Source organism: Lissotriton vulgaris, chromosome 12 (genome assembly GCF_964263255.1).
Source record: "Lissotriton vulgaris chromosome 12, aLisVul1.2, whole genome shotgun sequence".
Lineage (NCBI taxonomy): Eukaryota > Metazoa > Chordata > Amphibia > Caudata > Salamandridae > Lissotriton > Lissotriton vulgaris.
Genome location: NC_141700.1, coordinates 298,593,142 through 298,616,632, shown reverse-complemented (window position 1 = coordinate 298,616,632; position 23,491 = coordinate 298,593,142).

Below are 23,491 nucleotides of genomic sequence, written 5' to 3'. Positions count from 1 at the left end.
CAGATATAACATGGTTTGCTGCACAAAACAAAGAATGCCAATGTTCATCATTTCAGCCTAATCTAATGTACATCAGCGGTCAAGCTGGAACAAGAAAAGGTTTCCTAATTGAAGTTTTGACCAGTTATCTACACAAAACTACAGAATTACATTTATCTTGTGTTGTAACAGCTCCAATTGGATTAGCAGCACACAACATTAAGCGGGGTTACTTTACATCAATTACTTATGCTACCAGTTGAACATGATAATAAATTGGAATACCAGAAGCTATCTGGAGAAGCTTGTTATGAAGTCTCAAGAGTTCTGAAGAAAATGAAACTGTTAATCTTTAATGAGGTGAGCATGGTCTCAAACCTAATGCTTGCATTTATACATTTAACAATGCAAAAGATTAGAAAAACAGATTACGATTTTCTGTTTGGAGGAAAATCTTTAATTGTATTCTGAGATCTACTACAAATTACTCCTGTTAAAGGACAACCTATTTTTAAAACACTTGTTCATGAAGACACTAGGAAATCTTTGGAAAGTGTTTGTTAAGAATATGCAACAAGCAAGTTATGAAGATTATGGAAATATTTTTCAAGACATAAGAATTGGTGTCTTAAAAAACATGGTAAATAAGCTTTAGAAAGTCAACTACTAAGGTACTTGTTTACAACTGGAAACACATCAGCTGAAGTAATGTGTAAGATGCATGGGGACAAGCAGTCTATAGTTTGCCCAATGCCTACACTGCAAGAGTGTTCTATATTTAATCAACAACTTCTCAAATTGGAAACAAATAGTGGAAATATAAGCTATTGATAACATTGAACACCAGGGAGTGACTATTCTTCTTACAGAGAAACTACAGGCTAAATTGATTTCTTTGGAAAAGTCTGTATCTAAAACTGCAGGCTTAGAAAAGACTTCACATGTATGTATGCACTGTTGTGTAATTCTACGGTGTACATTGAATGTAGAAGAAGGTTTAGTAAATGGAGCAATGGGAATAGTTATTGATTTTGTAAAATTTCGGAACACAAATGGAATAGACTTTTTGAATATGAAATTTGATCAGATTAAAGAGGTAAAACAGATTGGGCATTGTGTTGTACATTTTTTGCTTGTAAAAGATGTGAATGTTCGTAGACAACAGTTTCCTCTGTCTATGGCATATGCACTAACTATTCATAAATCTCAAGGGTTAAGTATACTATAGACTGAGCTTTTGTAATTATTGAAAGTACAGTATTCAAAGAGGGAATGGCATATGATGCATTGTCTCGAGTAAGAATATTGTCTGGTTTGTATTTGATAGATTTTGAGGACAAAAAGTTTAGTACTGATGCAAATTGTATAAGAGAGTACAATTGTTTAAGAAGTCTTTATACTCCTGATTTAGGTGAATATCCCCTATATAAGAAACAAATAGTGTGTCCAAAATGAAAATATATAAAAGATGAAATTGAGGTTCAAAAAAAGAAAACAAATGAAGAGAAACTTGAAGGAGTAAAGAAAAAGAAAATGCAAACTGTTGATGACATTGTAGGATACCAGCTGGAAAATAGTTCAGGCATCAACTGTTATGCTAAAGTGATTCTGAATGTTGTGTTTAATCTACAAGATCTTCATCATGAAATCAGGGGAAATCGTGAAAAAAGATTCTGATCTTTACTACATCATGTATTTCATCAGCTGGTAACTGACAGAAGTAAAATCCATACTGATTCTGGTATTTAGCATATTTTGGATATATTTACTGGTTCTTTGACATTTACTCTTAATATTCAACAAGATGCACAGGAATTTCTCATCCTAATGCATGGAGTAATAGAACATGAAGGACTACAGATTGAAAACTTATTTGGACTAAGATACAGATGGGATCATAAATGTGAAGATTGTTCATTTACTTCTACTACTGAAATACAAACAGAACGATTCATATACTTGACGATATCAGACTGCAACTCAGTGACTTTTAACAAATTGATAAAAACAGCCAATCAGGATATGAGATGTTATTATTGTAGATCAGAGATGTTGTCTACATTACATATAAAAAGATTTGGAAAATATATCATTTTAATGCTTCAACATTGTACAACAAATGGAAGAAAACTGAAAATTAAAATGTTTATTGCAAGTCAATTATCTAGTTCAGGAAGACCTTTTATAGCAGTGGCTAATATTTCCCATGATGGACCTAGTTCAACATATGGACACTATACTGTGTATTTAAAGTGTAATAAAGGATGAACACATTGCAATGATGCCAACTTGTATTCAAACTTAGATTGCCTTATAAATGACCAAATTCATATTTGTAATTTTTAAGGCCAAAGTGTTGCCTCTATTGGGAAGATGTGAACAGAAAGTAGGCAGGAGTGCAAACTACTAGTATTTATAAATAGTGTTTGGATTATTATTTACGGTAATTGATATTGCATTTGGAAAATTGTATATAAAATAGTTTATATATTTGTTGTCTATATTATGCCAGATGTAAATGAGAATCTATATTTGACAAATGTATTTGAGATAAATAATAGAGTTAATGTAGATGAAGAAAGTAATTAACAAAGTGTAGATAGAAATGCACATTGCTGCACATATTGAAAATGATGCTCTGCGCTAATTTGTTTTTTTTTCTACAATCAATTTGATTGTTTTTTTCCCTGCTGTTCAATGATGATACTACATTGAAATCACTGTGTATAGTGAAGTTAAGTGAAAACTGAGAACAGCAAAAAAGGGAAACTGAAAATGTTGTATAATTCTAAATGTATGTTGTGTCCTTAAAAATATAATGTTAGAATGTCTCTAATATATTATCATTAAATAACAGTATTTCTTCTTCTTTATAGTAGGTACTGTTGAAGTTTAAAGAAGAGTTTTAATGCAGTTTAGGTGAATACTACTCTAAAATACTTCTTTTAAAAAAAAAACATTTTATTTGATGCAGTACAAAGATTAAATTCAAAGTTGAGAAATTCATTACCACCCCAGACCCCCCACCCCACACCTGAGAAATAAGTACAATAGATTCTGCCAGCAGTGGGAGAAAAAAAAGAAACTGTCTCCTTTGCACAATAATCACTAGCATTGAATGAACTTAAGTCCACATGATAAATACTGATTCCGCTGAGAGTAGACATAATATGGGAGGCAAGATGGCCGCACCTGGATCGTAGAGGGCAGTCGCACTCAATCCCTCTCCTGACTAAGATGCTGATGGAAGTATAAACCAGTATGCTGTGTTCCCACAGAAGCCTGGAAAACTGAGCAATAATAGGCAAGAGGGCCTACAGATTGGTAAACGCACGGAGCACCCACTTTGGGATCTCGACTGGCCTCGCAATATTGAGATCGAGCTTGCTTAACCTGCTCCGGTACGTTACCAGCTACAAGGCGGCCTTTACAATGTCCCTTCGCTCCCAGAGACAGAAGAAGGTATCAATGTATCTCTCCAGCGTCGTAAAAAGTCCGGCGGAGAAAGTAAGCAAAAAGACACTGTGACGCCGGGATCGACTCTGCGTCCCCTCTGCATGACTAGGAAGCCGACAGCCCTAGCAGCGAAGAAGAAGACAGAGCAGCGGGCTATGGCAGCAGACCTAGCCATGGCAGATGAGAGGCGATGCGCCCCAATGCAGCAGCTACAAAGAACCGTGAAGGAGGGCACGACACAAAAGGATACAATCTTGTGACAGTCTACCCTTACCAAAGCCTTCAATATCAAGCCAGCAGAATTGGCCCCAGATCCGACATCAGCACAGTCAGCTCACACGGACGTCAGCACAGGCCGCGGAGAAGCCGTCCTCGAGGACGCTAGGAGTGCGGTTGCCAAGCAACAACAGGGCCCGACTCCAGCAGCGGGGAAAGAGGCGGATACACTGCCGGGCAAGGCAGTAAGCGGCAGAAGGAGTCAAGAGGTGAGCACAAGGGCTGTCACAGAGGTGGAAGCGATAAGCACTGGCAATTCAGACATGATGGATGCCCTGCTACTGGTACAATCGATTTACAAAAGGGGGTGGTGATGAACAGAGTGTCTGAATTGAGCAGACCACTCTTACCCAGTCCAAAGATCAGGGCTTGATCCATCACCGTTATTTATCTCACTGCCCCATCCCAGCTCAGAACCTGGCTATATGCAAATCAGTCTGTCCCTGGCCCAGTGCATCATGGGAACAGGGCAGACTAAACTACCAAGCCAATTCTTTACCAGAAAGGAGACAAGCTACCGGGGACCGGTTTCTGGCATTTCAGCCGTCTTTGGCCCGGCTTGCTTGAATCCTGATGGAGCAGTGAGAAAGGGACTCATGTCTGAGTATACCCTGCCACACCTATAGTGGCCAAAATCGATTTACAAAAGGGGGTGGTGATGAACAGAGTGTCTGAATTGAGCAGACCACTCTTACCCAGTCCAAAGATCAGGGCTTGATCCATCACCGTTATTTATCTCACTGCCCCATCCCAGCTCAGAACCTGGCTATATGCAAATCAGTCTGTCCCTGGCCCAGTGCATCATGGGAACAGGGCAGACTAAACTACCAAGCCAATTCTTTACCAGAAAGGAGACAAGCTACCGGGGACCGGTTGGTTTCTGGCATTTCAGCCGTCTTCGGCCCGGCTTGCTTGAATCCTGATGGAGCAGTGAGAAAGGGACTCATGTCTGAGTATACCCTGCCACACCTATAGTGGCCAAAATCGATTTACAAAAGGGGGTGGTGATGAACAGAGTGTCTGAATTGAGCAGACCACTCTTACCCAGTCCAAAGATCAGGGCTTGATCCATCACCGTTATTTATCTCACTGCCCCATCCCAGCTCAGAACCTGGCTATATGCAAATCAGTCTGTCCCTGGCCCAGTGCATCATGGGAACAGGGCAGACTAAACTACCAAGCCAATTCTTTACCAGAAAGGAGACAAGCTACCGGGGACCGGTTTCTGGCATTTCAGCCGTCTTCGGCCCGGCTTGCTTGAATCCTGATGGAGCAGTGAGAAAGGGACTCATGTCTGAGTATACCCTGCCACACCTATAGTGGCCAAAATCGATTTACAAAAGGGGGTGGTGATGAACAGAGTGTCTGAATTGAGCAGACCACTCTTACCCAGTCCAAAGATCAGGGCTTGATCCATCACCGTTATTTATCTCACTGCCCCATCCCAGCTCAGAACCTGGCTATATGCAAATCAGTCTGTCCCTGGCCCAGTGCATCATGGGAACAGGGCAGACTAAACTACCAAGCCAATTCTTTACCAGAAAGGAGACAAGCTACCGGGGACCGGTTTCTGGCATTTCAGCCGTCTTCGGCCCGGCTTGCTTGAATCCTGATGGAGCAGTGAGAAAGGGACTCATGTCTGAGTATACCCTGCCACACCTATAGTGGCCAAAATCGATTTACAAAAGGGGGTGGTGATGAACAGAGTGTCTGAATTGAGCAGACCACTCTTACCCAGTCCAAAGATCAGGGCTTGATCCATCACCGTTATTTATCTCACTGCCCCATCCCAGCTCAGAACCTGGCTATATGCAAATCAGGCTGTCCCTGGCCCAGTGCATCATGGGAACAGGGCAGACTAAACTACCAAGCCAATTCTTTACCAGAAAGGAGACAAGCTACCGGGGACCGGTTTCTGGCATTTCAGCCGTCTTCGGCCCTCACCACCCCTTGTTGTAAATATTTTTGTCCACCCTAAGCGTGGAAGGGTATTCTCAGATGTGAGACCCTTGCTCATTGCACCATCAGGATTCAAGCAAACCGGGCCGAAGACGGCTGTAATGCCAGAAACCGGTCCCCGGGAGCTTGTTTCCTTCCCAGTGTAAGAATTGGCTTTTGTAGTTTGGTTTGCCCTGTTCCCATCATGCACTGGGACAGGAACAGACTAATTTGCATACAGCCAGGTTCTGAAACTGGGATGGTGCAGTGAGCTAAAAAACGGTGTTGGATCTAGCCCTGATCTTTTGACTGGGTGAGAGCTTTCTGCTTAATTCAGAGACTCTGTCCCTCACCACCCCTAGTTGTAAATATTTTTGTCCACCCTAAGCGTGGAAGGGTATTCTCAGATGTGAGACCCTTGCTCATTGCACCATCAGGATTCAAGCAAACCGGGCCGAAGACGGCTGTAATGCCAGAAACCGGTCCCCGGGAGCTTGTTTCCTTCCCAGTGTAAGAATTGGCTTTTGTAGTTTGGTTTGCCCTGTTCCCATCATGCACTGGGATAGGAACAGACTAATTTGCATACAGCCAGGTTCTGAAACTGGGATGGTGCAGTGAGCTAAAAAACGGTGTTGGATCTAGCCCTGATCTTTTGACTGGGTGAGAGCTTTCTGCTTAATTCAGAGACTCTGTCCCTCACCACCCCTTGTTGTAAATATTTTTGTCCACCCTAAGCGTGGAAGGGTATTCTCAGATGTGAGACCCTTGCTCATTGCACCATCAGGATTCAAGCAAACCGGGCCGAAGACGGCTGTAATGCCAGAAACCGGTCCCCGGGAGCTTGTTTCCTTCCCAGTGTAAGAATTGGCTTTTGTAGTTTGGTTTGCCCTGTTCCCATCATGCACTGGGACAGGAACAGACTAATTTGCATACAGCCAGGTTCTGAAACTGGGATGGTGCAGTGAGCTAAAAAACGGTGTTGGATCTAGCCCTGATCTTTTGACTGGGTGAGAGCTTTCTGCTTAATTCAGAGACTCTGTCCCTCACCACCCCTTGTTGTAAATATTTTTTTCCACCCTAAGCGTGGAAGGGTATTCTCAGATGTGAGACCCTTGCTCATTGCACCATCAGGATTCAAGCAAACCGGGCCGAAGACGGCTGTAATGCCAGAAACCGGTCCCCGGGAGCTTGTTTCCTTCCCAGTGTAAGAATTGGCTTTTGTAGTTTGGTTTGCCCTGTTCCCATCATGCACTGGGACAGGAACAGACTAATTTGCATACAGCCAGGTTCTGAAACTGGGATGGTGCAGTGAGCTAAAAAACGGTGTTGGATCTAGCCCTGATCTTTTGACTGGGTGAGAGCTTTCTGCTTAATTCAGAGACTCTGTCCCTCACCACCCCTTGTTGTAAATACTGCTACTGGTACAGGCGGGCCTGTGCACCCCACATCCTACTGTAAGTAAATGGGGGAGTGAAGTAAGTCTGGCAGCGCAGAACTTAAATTCAGAGGACAAAATACAGGGGAGGCCGTACATAGGGAGAGGTTCACCCGAGGGAGATTGTTTTTACTCACTAAATGAGGATTCTGAGTCTCCAGCGAAGTAAGCTCGGGGGTAGCTCGGACACATACTCCACCACCTCAGGCGATAAAAGCACCCAGAAAAAAGGAGATCCAAGGCAAGGATGCACGGCTCAGAGTCCCCCTCAAGCACGAACAAAAAACTCCTCTGGGAATATTCCGCCACATCTCACGTATACCAGGAAGATAACCCCCTGCCACCAGTAACAGGGGAGACTCCCGCCAAGACCCCACCTCAACATGCTTCAATGGACCTGCTGTTTAACACCCTAAAACAAATGCAGGGGGAAACAAGAACGGAGAGTCGGAGGGCAAGGCAGGCCACTAAAAAAATTCAGACCTCACTTAGGAAGGTGAATAAATTATATGAAGAAGTGACTGACAGAGTTGCACATGTGGAGGAAAGGACTGGAAGATTAGAGGACGACATGGCAGGCTGGCAGTCTTTTAAATCAACCCAGGAAAAACTGGCGGAGGATTACAATGGAAAATGGAGGACTTTGAAAACCGCCAATGGCGAAACAATGTTAGACTGCTTGGCGTTGCAGAAGGGGCAGAGGGCCAGGACACCAGGGGGTTTGTGATCAATCTTCTAAAGGGGGCCTTTCCAGAAGCGCAGTGGCAATGGGAGAGCGAGGTGCAAAGGGCACATAGGTTTCCCCTTAGCTTGAAGAAAGGAAGGGGATGTGGTCTGGAAAGTTTGCCCAGGGCTATGCTGGTGTATGTAGCTAATTATCTGTTGAGGCAGGAGATTATTGACAAGGCTAGACCTGACTCCAAACGGTCATTCAATGGCACCACCTTCTTTGCAAGACCAGATTTCTGCCATGTCACAGTAGAAAGGAGGTGGAAACTTAGGCAGCTAATTGCACCCTTTCAGGCATTAGGCTCAGAGGAATACCTTTTGTTTCCAGACAGGCTTAAGATTATCACAAGGGGACATGTGAGGATGTTTTTCTCAGATTTTAAATTGAAGTAATTTCTGGAGGAATTAAAAGGACAGAAGGGTAGGGTAGGTAAAGTTATCAGATGTTCAGCAGAAGCAGGAGGGGCTTCAAACTCGGGAGAGGGGTCAGCACAACAGGAATGAGTAGGTCCGGGAGGGAGAGGGATGCGACAACTGAGATCCAATCGCAGCCACACATAGGTCATGTGTGACCTATTTGCCTGTAAAGGGGGGGGTTCTCAGGCGAAGGGGGGGTCTGGGTAGGGAGGGTAGGGTGGGGGGGCATGGGTGGGGAAGTTGTTGGTGGACTGGTTTGTGCAGCACATGATAGCATAGCACAGCATCACATAGGCTCTATCTACACTCTCAAGCACTGGGTGAGCAAGAACGGCATAGGACTGGCAGAGGAGGAGCAAATTTCCAGCAAGCATAGATGAGCATAAGAATAGTCTCTATTAATGTCTGTGGTCTAAATGATGGGAATAAAAGGCAGCGGGTGGCAGCACTTTTGAGAACATTGCGATTAGATATCATTTGTCTCCAAGAGACCCACATTGAGGGAACCAAAGGATACTTGATGGAACCGCTAGGTTTTGAAGTATTGACACTCATAAAGTAGGGGACCAAAACAAGAGGGGTAGCCATACTTGCCAAAAGGGGGATATCATGATTAGAAGGAAAAAAGAAGATCAATAGGGCAGGTGGGTAATGCTGGAAGGTAAAACCAGGGGTGAAATCTTCACGTTAGTCTCTGTCTATGGTTCCACTGAGGATGATCCAGACTTATTTGAATTCTTGAATTCCGAACTCCCTTTGTGGCCAGAACCAGTCATCTGCTGTGGGGATTTTAATATTAACGGGTTGGATGGTTTTGGTACGGAAGTCGGACAGATGTATTCTGGCCAGAAGAAACGGACTTGCCAAGCAATACTTAATCTGGCGTGTCACCATGCTCTGGTGGATCTGTGGGCCCAGTGCAATCCAGCTGGCTCTGGAAGTACGTTTTACTCGGCCCCCCATAGGGTTACCGTTAGAATGGACTACTTCTTGATTTCCAGCTCTCTGTTAAATAGTAGCCAGCTAGATAAGCTACCCAGAATTATTTCAGACCACAACCCACTAGTACTAACACTTAGATTAGGAAATACCCCAAAGAAAGAATCCAGCTGGACATTTGTGAGAGCTCTCTTGAAAAATGAGAAATATGTCAAACATATGCAGGATTGGATGGTGTCATTGTGGGAAATCAATAGAGGGAGTGCCCCCCCCAGGGGTCGCCTGGGATGCATTTAAAGCCGGCATTAGAGGGGAAACATAGACCTAGCAGATTTAGAAGAACAACTGTCAAGGGCTATAGAAAGAAAGGACCCCCTGGAGGATATTCTCCTAAGGATTGACCTCAACAAAGCAGAGGCCAGTGAAAGTATTTCGAGTAAGGCAGATACTGATTACCTAACCAAGAGGGAAAAATGCTATGAGTTTAGCGAGCGTATTGGGCATATATTGGCAATCCGAACAAGGCAGAAACTGGTAGCAGGGGAAATAAGGAAATCTCAGACGGTAAGGGGGTGGTAAACAGCCCTGAGGATATTAGGGAGGTCTTTAGAGGGTTCTATGAGACCCTATATGATCAACAACAGTCAATTTCTGCAAACTGGGTCACGGAGTACCTCAGAGATACTCCACATTCAGTACTTGCTGAGGAGGAAAAAGAGGCGTTAGATCTCCCAATCACACTGCAGGAATTGATGGAATCTATGGACAATCTCCCCTCGGGGAAAGCAGCAGGCCCGGATCAAATTCCCGCTGAATTTTACAAAATATTCAGGAGGTCACTCTGCAGAGATTTTCACACAACCCTAATACAAGCACAGCAAGGGAACTCGATTCCCTGCTTATGGGGGGGGCGGACATAATAGTTATTTTAAAAAAAGACCAACCTCCCCTGGAACCGGGTTCCTACAGACCTATTACGCTGATGAATGCAGATACTAAAATCTTTTCTTAAATTCTGGCAACTAGACTAGGGAGGGTAATTGAGAGCCCGGTCAGCACCACGAAACATGGGTTCATTCCCTTGGAAAGGCACCACATAGCATACGAGGCAGATGATTACATTACTGGACGCAGCCGATGTTTCAGGGGACCCTGCCACGGCTGTTTTCTTAGATGAAGAGGAGGCCTTCGACAGGGTCTCCTGGGACTACCTCTGGAAGGCCATGGAATGGTGCGGCATTGGGTTAGGATTCATAAGGGCAATGCAGGCTTTATACAAAGAGCCCTCGGCTAGGGTAGAAATTAATAAAGGATTCACAGGCACACTGCAGATCAAGCAGGGAACCAGGCAGGGATGCCCTTCTTCACCTCTGTTGTTCACGATGTATCTGGACCCGCTACTTCGTAGGTTGGAATTTAACTTCAAAATCCCCCCAGTTAGCATGCATGGCATCGCGTACAAAGCATTTGCTTATGCAGACGATGTGGCCATTATTACCCCAGCCCCAATTAATGCTATCAACGAAATTGAATCAGAGGCAATCTGTACCCTGGGGCAATCTTAGGGTACGCGATTAACAAAGGAAAAACACAAATAGTTAAAAACAGTTTCACTGTGTGTGAGGAAGAGAGGGTGGTCGCAGCAGCTACATATTTAGGGATCAGGGTAACATCAGACCTGAACAGATTAGTAGAGATAAACATGGGGGCCACTAATAACCAAGGTCAAAAGGGATCTCGAAAGGATACACAACTTGCATCTAATTCTCGTGGGGCGCATTAATGTTATCAAAATGCTCATCCTGCTGAAATCTTTGTATTCATTTAGAGCGATCCCCCTGTTTTTTGAGCATGCCTGGTTTAATAAATTATAACATATATTGAACAGATTCATCTGGGCACAAGAGAAAACAAGGAGGGCATATCGCTATATCACCCTACCAAGAGAAAGAGGCAGCTGGGAGCTCCAGATTTTAGGCTATATTATTGGGCGGCGGCGCTACAGTATATCCAGGGGTTAATAGGGGGTGGAAGAGATGGGAGTGTGCAACCCGGAAACAGGCCTACCTGCAAAAATGTATATATCACTTTGCTGGGTGAAGACGCAGATAACTGTTTTTTAAACACTATTGACTTCAGCTACTATAAACACACTAAGTTTAAGACTTTACAAGCAGCGTACAAAATCTGGATGGCCTTCTCTAAAAAAGCTGGGCTTGGCAGATACAATAGATACACCCGCATGACAACAAATGTCTCTCTACCAGGGGAAATATTTAGAGATCCAGTTATGCTAGATTGGAAGAACAGCGGCATACAGAAAGTAGGTGACCTTTTGGGCCCTGGGGGAATGCTCCAGTTCCAGGAACTACAGTCTAAGTTCGATATAAACAGTAGGAGTTTTTTTAAGTACTTACAGGTGAGAAGTTTCTTTGCTGGCAAACAGGGGGGGGCCTTTAGGATTTGGCCAAAATCGAATATTAGACAGCATAGAGGGTAGGGGGAACTGCTCAATTCCACAGCTATATGCAGAACTGAATGTACTAAAAACGGACGATAGGGACAAATATGCGGCTAAATGGGTAGAGAAATTAGGCTCTACTCAGGAGGGATTTCAGGGTTCCTTGGATTTGGGACGTACTATACTTTGCTCAGCCACCCTACAGGCACAACATTACAAAACCCTGTACTCCCTGTACTACACCCCGCTAGAATAGCACAGTGGGGGGCACAACAGGAATACCCTGTCCCCGATGCCACTCAACAGACGCAGATATTATCCACATCTTTGCTACGTGCCCACAATTATACACTCTTCTCATGGCAATCGAGAAATGTATGGATACGTCGCTGGGGGTTAAGACTACCCTGACACCAGAATTAATCATTTTAGGGGTTGCAGGAGAAACAGGAGGTCGGGCTACAGAGTTCCTCTTTATTGTTTCGACAGTGTTTCGCATTTGTATAGCAAAGGCATGGCTAGATAAGACCCCCCCAACTTTCCAAACTTAGGTTGCCAGGTTGCTGGCTACTTACAATCTGGAGAAAGTGATTTATGCTAGGAAAGGTCGCAGGGCCAGAGCACTGGGGATTAAAATCTGGAGTCCCGTCGCACAATGGAAAAGGGGAATGTCTGGCACGCCTGGATAAGACAATAAGAACGGTTGCACTGTATAATTAAAACGTGAATGCTCTTCTTTTTTCAATTTCTTTACTTTTATTTTCATATTTCTATTACTTTTGCCTAAGATATAGGGAATTATCACTATTAGAACTATTAAGGAAGTGTAAATGTGACTAAAAACATTGCCCAACATGTTAAAAATTATTGGATTGTATTATGCTGCTGTAACACTTGGTATAACAATTATATACACAAAATTTTAAAATTAAAAAAAATTCTTAAAAAAGAGAGTAGACATAATATAGCAGATATGTGGCAACTTTATAAAGTCTGTGTGCAAATTTTGCAGAGGTAGTGGAAATTGAATAAACAACAGAGAAAAGAGAACAATTATTAAATAACCATTCCCAGGTAAAGTTGAGGTATAACACAGAAAAAAAAAAATTACAAAAACCTTAAGTACTTTTCTGACTAAGCCATGTACTTAATGGTTCCCAATTCACTAATCCTTTTTTCCTTGCCCAAATCCCATTCTTGGCTTAGATAGCCTTTTCCAGATTGCAGGTCGCTACCAATCTGACCAACTATTGAGAAAACAGAGGGGGTGTGGGTCTATCCAAGAAGAGGTTATACAGATCCTAAGTGTAGTCATGGCTACAAATATTAGTGCTCCCTCTTTCTTTTCATTAAATGTATCTTGTACACCTAACAAAATAATAGCTAGGGTAATCTGGATGTCTTGCAATAGAATCCTACTTATAAATTGTTGTATTTTATCAAGTAGTGGTTCGAGTTTCAAACAGGTAGCAAACATGTGAACTGAATCTGCACTAAACTCCGAGCATCTAGGGCAGAGCGTTCCTTTACTAGTTCCCCATTTAGCAATTCTGCTGGGTGTGATATATAGAAAGAAACCAGTCTTATAGAATCACAAATCACTCTGAGTGAAGCTTAGAGCGAGACGAAATGTATTACAAGGGACATCTAGTTTCTGTTGCCATTTGTTATTTATTTTGGCCAAATCGTCAGACATTCGGCTATTCAACGCCGAATACGAGTTAAAACAGGACCCCGTAACTTATCGACAAGATCTATTTTTGCAAACCCCGCCAACCCACCAGCCTTGTAAGACAGGAAATTCTTTATAGCAATATAATTAAAAGCCTGAGTCTTATTCAAATTAATTTGTGATCCAAGGTCACTAAACAGCCGGGCTCCTTCGGAAGTAAGTAAGTCTCCAAGCTTTGAGATTCCTACCTTATACCAATTTTGGAGATATGTTTTCCCAATAATAGCTTGTAAATTAGTATTGTTGCTAATGGGAGTTTAGAAATTTATTCTACCTAACCAAAGAGTCTGCGTATATTAGAAAATACCCTATTTGCACCTATTAGGGTCTTGAATTTGACATGCTTATAGTAACCAAATTCAAGTTGCCGCCAAAGACACCCTCGAGCCTCTTCTCCAAGTAATAGAGTAAAGGGAGATGGGAGTCACGAGGAAGACATATTTGGATGTTCATGTAGCAGTTCCGTACAATATTGTAGTATTGTGGCACAGTATTATAGTCTTAAACAGGGAAGCGCTCATCCCCCCTGTCCAGAGGAAGAGAGAACAGCTTAAAAGCCCTCCTTGGCTGAGAGTAGGCCCAAATGTATTGGGAAAAGAGTTGCTCAAATTTTGAAGCGTTAGTTTGTTAACCTCTAGAGGAATAGCCCTAAAGAAATAGAGCAGTTTGGGGAAACAGACCATTTTTAAAACGTTGCAACACCCTACTATGGTCAAGTGCAGGTTATTTATCCGGCTAAGTGCTCTCCTTGTTTCCACAGCCAGCGGGGTCAGATTTTCTTTTACAACAGAATCAATATCAGCGACAATGGTAACCCTCAAATATTTGGCTTTGTGAATAATCCTACTGTCCTCCCAATTAATTGCTTCATTTAGGATAATCTGCGTTTTTTTTCTATTGAGTGCATAGCTGGATACTTTCCCAAACTCTTGAGCCTCATGTTCCATAGCTTTAATAGCTGATTCCAGGTCAGGAGTCACCACGACTAGATCATCGGCATAAGCGATAATCTTAATTTCTGCACCAAACCAATTCACAGCCAGAGTATCATGATTGGTTTCTATTTTCTTAATAAAGGGATCAATATAGATGGCGAAGAGCAATGGAGAGCAAGGACAGCCTTGCCTCGTCCCACTTGACATTATAATTGACTCTGTCAATTTCCCATTTATCAAAATTCTGACTGTGGAATCTAGGTAAAGAGCTTGAATAGCTTGAATTACCTTGCGTCCGAAAGGCATCCGCCTCATAACACCCCAGAAATATTATTGCCAGGAGACCCGATCAAACACTTTTCAACATCGGGTAAGATTAATTAAATCGGGTCTCCGGACACTTGAGCAGTGTCAAATAGGGTGATAGTTTGCTGGATGTGTTCTATGGTACTCTTTTTAGGAATGAACCCATGCTGCCACTTTGAGACAAGTGGCTCGATCCTAGAGGATAGTCTAGATGCAAAGATATTAGAATAAACCTTGGAATCACAATTAATAAGAGTGATAGGCCTATATGAGCCCCTCTCTACTGGTGGCTTCTTCTTTTTCGGGAAGATCACAATCTTCGCTGTAGACCAAGATACGGGTGAGGAGGCCCCATTAAATATAGTACTGACCAGATCTGCAAAGAAATCTTTTATTTGAGGCAAATTTATTTTATAAAACTCGACTGGAAAACAGTCAACGCCAGCAGCTTTACCATCCGGTAAACTTGCCAGTGATATAGCAATTTCTTCCCAAGTTGGAGGATTGTCTGACTGAGTATGATCTTCCTCGCTAAGTTGAGATAATGATATATCGTTAAGATATTTGGAGATCTCTCAGGTCCGAGGACCAGGTATTCTCTTCGGTACAGAGGTTGTTGTAGAACTCTCGAAATTCCCTCTGTATCTCAACTCTGTCAGTCGTATCTCCAGTGGCAGTTTGAATCGAAAGTATTGCATTGATGGAAACCTGTTGTCTGGTCCTGATGGCCAGCTGGTTGCCTATGACTTTGCTGCACTCATATGTGCTCTTGTGGGCTGACGCCCATTTTGCAGCTGTTCTTACTGCAAACAATAGACTCAATTTCGGCCTTCACAGCTACTACCTCCATCTGTGCAACTTCAATTTCAGCCCCCAGCTGAACTGCCTGCATTAATATCTCCTCTGCTTTTTTCATTTTATCTTGTAAGTCTAAGACCTGCATCTTCTCTTTCTTATTTTTCCTAATGGAAAACAGTAGCGTCTCTCAATGGACACCTGCTTTTAGGGTGTCCCACACCATTGTAGCTGAGGCCGTCCCAATATTAAACTCAAGGAACTCTTGAATCCAGCCATGCATGTATGATCTATATCCTTCTTCATACAGGAGTGCATTTTCAAAGCTCCAGTTCGAAACTTTTTCTCTAGAACTAGTGGATTGTGGTCTGACAGAAATTGCGGAGCAGTGTCAATAGAACAATCATGCATCAGTGAAGAAGAGATCAGAAAATAATCCAGCCTTGCAAGAGATAGATGAGGGGCTGAAAAATAGGTGAACCCCTCTTGGTTAAATTGGCCCTTGCATCAGCAAGTCTATGAGTATGCATTACATTTGATATGGCCTGATATACTTTGGGTTTCCGACCTCTATATTTCCATTGACCCCTTGCCCACCAATTACTGGGCAGATTGATGTTAAGATTGCCACAGACAATAATTAGAAGAGGCCAGTGAGCCAGTTCTCTTGTGAGCTAGTTTATTACACCTGGATCATCCAAATTGTTCCCATAGATGGGACATAAAGTAAAAGCGGATATGAAGGGTAAGCAGCATTCAGCTATAACCCATCTCCCTAAGGAGTCAGATTTTACTCTGAAGATTTTCAGTGAGTACTTCTTCTGAATCATAATCCCTACTACTTTCACACGTGCACCTTGGGAAGTTCCACCAATGACTTTATACCCCAGCGTGTTCAACAGATGTCTCTGCTCTCCCTCAATATGCGTTTCTTTGAGACAGACAATGTCAGCCTCCAACATACATAGCCCCTGTGCTACCTTTTGTCTCTTCATAGCGTCTTTCAAGCTGCAGATGTTTACAGAAACTATTCTAAGATTACTCATCATATTCGTATCAGAGTCTGGGCCAGTTGAGCTCGACTAAACATTGTTTCGATTCCCAATAGGTTACGTTGAAAGAAAAACAAAAACAACCCCTGTAACCCAACATTAATACCTATACCATTCTGGGCATGACACTCTTTTTTATCTTGTGAACAGTTAAATCTAGAAAGTTTTTTTCTTTTTATTAACATGCTTTTTTGTTGTTTATCCCCCTTTTTCATTTCCTTTTTCCCCCTTTCCATCCCAAACACTTCCCTTGTTTTCCCGCCCCTTTGTACCATACCGCCAAAGACCAGTTTCAGATAGGCTACAACCTATAAAAAAAGAAACATCATCATTTCTCCCACTAACGTATGGTTGTCTCCCCATCCCACCCATCCCCCCCAAAATGAGCAATCAGGGAACCCTGAGTGACGGTCATCTCATTTGAACCTGTGCCACCAGGCCATGCCGGGCTTAACTGCCAAGCTTCAAAAAAAAAAAAGAGAGAATAAAGAGCGATAGCTTAACCCCAACCTATAGTGCCCTTCCCTAGTTGAGCAAGCCTACTAGTACCCTTGCATCACTACTCCCATGTACCAAACAGTGGCTACAGTATTTAAGGCTATAGCTAACAGAGCGACAGAGGAGTTTTAAGAAATTCGCCTTAATCAGAAGAGAGAGAAAGTAATACAGCTTAACTCAGCCCTTTCTTCCCTTTGATTTCTTTCAAAAGTTCCCCAGCTTTAATCTCTGACAGAAAAATCTACGAAAACCCATTTAAGATCACTTTTAGTCTTGCTGAGTTCATAAGGAACAACTGAGCACCTAGCTGTTGAAAAGGACCTATAAGCAGGCAAAGATGCCACCTCCACTCCACTGTAACGTGATGAAAGTCATGCTTTGCAAAAACAGCACTCCGTTTGACCCCTTCTGGGAATTAGGGCAAGCATGGTCGTAGACCAACTGTCTAAGGAGAGAGTTCCCCCCCAAAAAACAAAAAAGCCCTGGGTTTTGCTTCACTGAAGCTGCTGCCATCCCATTGTGGCTTTCGATTGAAAGGGAAACTATGTGCCCTCTGGATCTCATGGACCCAGTTCCAGTTTGTACAATCTGGAAAGGTGTCTCGTAAAAGCTTAACAATATATAGCCTTGGGTCATTCCCCTCTACCCCTTCAGGAATCCCCAGAAGGCAAAATATTATTTTGACGTTGTCGATTTTACTGTTCTTCCAACTTTGACATGACATCGATCAAACATGCAGCTTAGGAAGTGTCTTGTTCTTTTAGGGTAGTTACTTCAACTTCCAGATTTTCTGTACGGCCTTCCACCATAGCAATACGATTGCCAATGTCAGTAAATATTTTATTTAGCTTATGCATTCCTCCCTGCAGTTTTTTGGTGGCCCCTTTAGCAAGGCGGCTACTGGAGCGAGCCTCGTCTTGGAATTGTTTTATGGAAGTCAATATGTAGGTTAAAGAGGGTTCTGCCATGTATGCTGTACTGATTCAGCACTCTCACAGTGCACACCTTTGGCTGTTTCATCCGTCAGAGGAAAAAGCAACTGAGAGTCCGAAAAATCCCATTTGAGCTGACTACGTCTTTTAGCCTTAATGTGTATTTTTTTCTGCCGCTGAACAGTTCCGGTATAAAAGGAGGGCTCAGACTTGTTATTATTAGAAGAACTGTCAATACTTGAGCTGATCACGCCATCCTCTGTTAAAGAACCATCAGAGCCTGAATAGAAGTGTTCTCCAATAATTTCAGTAGTCTTGGAAGCCTGGGTGCCGAGTTTGTCCTCCAAGCCTACCTCCACAGGGCTGGCCACAAGCGCAGGGACAGAATCAGAAGAGCCAGAGGTGGATACAATCGCCTGCCTAGGCTCGAAGCTTCCAAAGAAAGCGCTGAGGAAAGGTCTATGTCTTTGTTGGATTTCTCGGAGCTATCCTGGCTGTCTAGTTTGACCCCAGCTGTTAAAGCCCGCCCAGATTAAACAAAGATACAGGCAGCCTCCTGGGGATCGCCTGGATGCACTGCGCTCCCATCTGTCAAAGTCACTGTTGTAAAGGCAGTGAGGGGAGTTGGCACCTTAAATGCAGGGAAATGTTTTGTAGTTGAGGGCAGAAGACCGAAATCTGCATCAGTAGCATCCTTCATGCTTCTTCCGCCCCCAAGTCTCCCTGCCATCTTTTTCGGACCACCAGTTTCCCGTTTACCCTTGGGAAGAGTATCTGTCCTCTCGGCCTCTCCTTGAGCCGCGCTGGCCAGAGCTGCTTTCACTTTAACGCTACTCACTCCCCGGGTCAACGTTTGCCTGATGTTGCGCTGGGACGCTGCTGTTAAGACAACAGAAACCAAACGGGTCAGAAAACAGGTATCTGGGTCCTCAGGCGTTCCAATCAGGACACACACTACTAAGCAACCTGTGGCTTCTGGCTCATCTCCCACAAACCAGGCAATAGAACGAACCGCCACTCGAACTTCATACGTCCTCCTGCACGGCGTCCGATACCTCACTCTGAACGATCTGAAAACCAGCATCACGTCAGGTAAGAGCAGTTGATTATCGATGTCCGGCACGGCGTGGCGGCTGAATGAAAAGAGCTCACACTAGAGCCATCTTGCTCTCAGCCCTACTCTAAAATACTTCTACTGAGTAATGCATCTAAATTACTTAAAAGGTAAGAATACATAATATAATAGGCATGATAATGTGAAACTTTTTAAAATAGTTGAATTATATGTTATTTCTTTTTAATATAAATAATGTTGATCCTTTAGACTACTTGAAAATTATCATTGTGTTGCTTATCTAATCAGGCGGGCAGTCATCTTTTCACGTAGACAATACCCATGCACTTATCCATTCTCTGAAGCACAAGTCTTGCACTAATAGGAAAATACAGTCATTACCCTCAGTTCTTTCTTTCACACAGGCACTACCCATGCACTCATCCAATCACCCAGGCAGTATCCCTGCAGTTATGTGATCACACAAGCAGTGCCCATGCAGTCATCTAATTGTCCAGGCACTACTCTTGCATTCAACCATTTACTCAGGCAGTAGCCATACACTCATCCATTCACGCAGGCACTCCTCCTGCACTTATACAATCACCCAGGCTCTACCCATGCACTCATGGAATAAGTTAAGCAGTACCCATGCAGTTATGTAATCACTCAGCCACTTCTCTTGCACTCAACCATTCACTCGGGCACTACCTGTACACTCATCCTAAAAGATTCTGTTCTTTACTACATCATGTATTTAAACAGTTGGTAACTGACAGAAGTAAAATTCATACTGATTCTGGCATTCAGCATCTTTTGGATATATTTATTGGTTCTTTGACATTTACTCTTAATGCACAACAAGATGCACACACATGTCTAATCCTAATGCATTGAGTATTAGAACATGATGGAATATAGATTGAAAACTTATTTGAACTAAGTTACAGATGGGATCATAAATGTGAAGAGTGTTCATTTACTTCTACTACTGAAATAGAAACAGAACGGTTCATATACTTTACGATATCAGACTGCAACTCAGTGACTTTTAACAAATTGATAAAAATAGCCAATCAGGATTTGAAATCCTTATGTTCTGGTTTTAGATCAGAGCTGTTGTCTGCATTACATATAAAAAGATTTGGAAAATATCTCATTTAAATGCTACAATGTTGGAGAACAAATGGAAGAAAATTGAAAATTAAAATAAATGTTTTTAATGTGAGTCAAATATCTAGTTCAGGAAGAACTTTTATAGCAGTGGCTAATATTTTCCATGAAGGACCTACTTCAACATCTGGACAATATACTGTGTATTTAAAGTGTAATAAAGGATGGACACATTGCAAAGATGCCCACTTGGAATTCAAACGTAGATTGCCTTATGAATGACCACATTCATATGTGTTATTTTTTTGAGCCACGGTTTTGAGTACATCATTTGGCCTATTGGAAAGATGTAAACAGAGAGTAGATAGGAGTGCAAACTACTAGTATTTATAATTAGTGTTTGGATTATTATTTACGGTAATTGATATTGCATTTGGAAAATTGTGTACAAAGCAAATAGTTGATATATTTGTTATCTATATTATACCAGATTTACAAGAGAATCTAGATTTTGGCAAATGTATTTGAGATGAATAATAGAGTTCATGTAGATGAAGGAAGTAATTAACAAAGTGTAGATAGAAAAACACATTGCTGCACATATTGAAAATGATGATCTATGCAAATTAGTTTTTTCTACAATCAATTTGATTGTTTTTCCCCCGATGTTTAATTATGACACTACATTGAAATCACTGTGTATGGTGAAGTTAAGTTGAATCTGATAACAGCTAAAAAGAGAAACTATTATGTATTTCTAAATTTGTGTTGTGTTCTTAAAAATATAATGTTATAATTTCTCTAATATATTATCATTAAATAACAGTTGTTCTTCTTTATAGTTGGTACTGTTCAAGTTTGGATTTTTTTTAATGCTGTTTAGGTGAATACTACTCTAAAATACTTCTACTGAGTAATGTGTCTAAATTACTTAAAAGGTAAGAATACATAATATAATAGGCATGATAACGTAAAACTTTTTTAATATTTAAATATATGTTATTTGTTTCTAATATAAATAATGTTGGTCCTTTAGACTACTTGAAAATTATCATTGTGTTGCTTACATAATCAGGCAGGCAGTCATCTTTTCACGTAGACACTACCCATGCATTTATCCATTCTCTCAAGCACAAGTCTTGCACTGATAGGAAAACACAGTCATTATCCTTTAGTTCTTTCTTTCACACAGGCACTACCCAATCATTCATCCAATCACCCAGGCAGTACTCCGGCAGTTATGTGATCACCCAGGCAGTGCCCATGCAGTCATCTAATTGCCCAGGCACTACTCTTGCATTCAACAATTCACTCAGGCAGTACCCATGCACTCATCCATTCACTCGGGTACTCTTGCACTCATGCAATCACCTAGGCTCTAACCATGCACTCATGGAATCATTTAAGCAGTACCCATGCAGTTATGCAATCACTGAGCCACTACTCTTGCACTCAACCATTCACTCAGGCACAAGCTGTACACTCATCTATTCACCCAGGCAGTATCCATGCACTCATCCATTCACCCAGGCACTACCCAAGCATATATGCAATGACTTAACCACTACTCTTGCACTTAACCATTCACTTAGCCACTACTCATGCACTCATCCAATGACCCAAGCATTACTCTTGCAGTCATCCTTTTACTCATGCAGTACCCATGCACTGATCTAATCACTCAGTCCTTACCGTTGCAATCATAAACTCACTCAGGCACTACCTATGCACTCCACCATTCACCCAGGCAGTACCCCTACACTTATGCAATCAACCAGGCAGTGCCCAACCACTCACACAATTACTTAGGCACTAGTCTTGCACTTAAGTATTCACTCAAGCACTGCCCATCCACTCAGGCACTACCTATGCACTCATCAAAGATGTAGGCATTATGATTAATAAACTTTTATTGAACTAAAAAAAGAAAGATGTAGGCATTACCTTTAAACCCATGCTTCCACTCAAGTACTTCCCATGCACTCATTCAATCACCCATGCACTATTTCTGCACTCATGCAATCAGACAAGCACTACTCAGGCAGTCATAAAATCACTCAGGCACTACTCTTGCAATCAACTATTCACTCAGGCATTACCTGTGCACTGAACCATTCTTTAAAGGACTACCCATACACTCATGCAATGAGTCATGCACTACTCAAGCACTCATCCAATGACCCAGGCATTACTCTTGCAGTCATCCTTTTACTCAGGCAGTACCCATGCACTGATCTAAGTATCCAATCATTACCCTTGCTCTCACAAAGTTACTCAGGGACTACCTATGCACTCATCCATTCCATCAAGGACTACCCGTGCATTCATAGAATGGCCCAGACATTAGCCTTGCACTCATCATTTCATTTAGGTAGTTCCCATGCACTCATAGAATCACCCAATCACTACCCCCACAGTTATTCAATCAGCAAGACACAACCCATGTACTTTTGCAATCATTCTAGTACTAGTGCTGCACTCAACGATTCAGTGAGGCAATACACATGCACTCATCTATTCACTCAGGCACTATTCATGCAATCATTCAATGACCCAGGAATTACTCTTGCAGTCATTCTTTCACTCAGGCACTACCCACACACTGATCTAAGCACCCAGTTATTATCTTTGCACTCAGGCACTAGCCATGTATTCTTCCAATCACCCAGGTAGTACCCCTGCACTTATGTAATCACCCAGGCACTGCCCATGCACTCATGAAATCACTCAGGCACTGCTCTTGCACCACTCAACCATTGAGTCAGGCACTACCTATGCACTCATCCAATGATCCAGGCATTACCCTTGTATGCATCATTGCGCTCAGGCACTACCCATACACTTATCGAATCATTCAGGCACTACTTCTCCAGTTATGCAATCACTTAGACACTTCCCATGTGGTCATACAATCACTCAGGCACTACTCTTGCACTCAACCATTCACTCAGGCAGTACCCGTGTACTCAGCCATTCCTTCAAGGAATACCCATGCACTCATGCAATGAAACATGCTCTACCCATGCACTCATCCAATGACTCAGGCATTACTCTGGAAGTCATCCTTTTATTCAGGAAGGACTCCTGCACTGATCTATGCGCACACTCATTACCATTAGACTCATAAAGTCACTCAGGCTCTCCCCATGCACTCTTTGATTCACTCAGGCAGTACCTTAGCACTCATCTTATGACCAAGAAATTACCTTTAGACCCATGTTTCTACTCAAGTACTTCTCAAGCACTTCTCATGCACTTATCCAATTACCCTCACTATTCCTGCAGTCATGCAATCACCCAGGCACTACCCACACACTCACGGAATGACCCAGGCACTACCTATGCACTCATGCAATGGCGCATGCACTCATCCAATGGCCAAGATATTAACCTTGCACTCCAAGTCAAGTCACGTCAAATCAGCTTTATTCGATTAATTAAAAT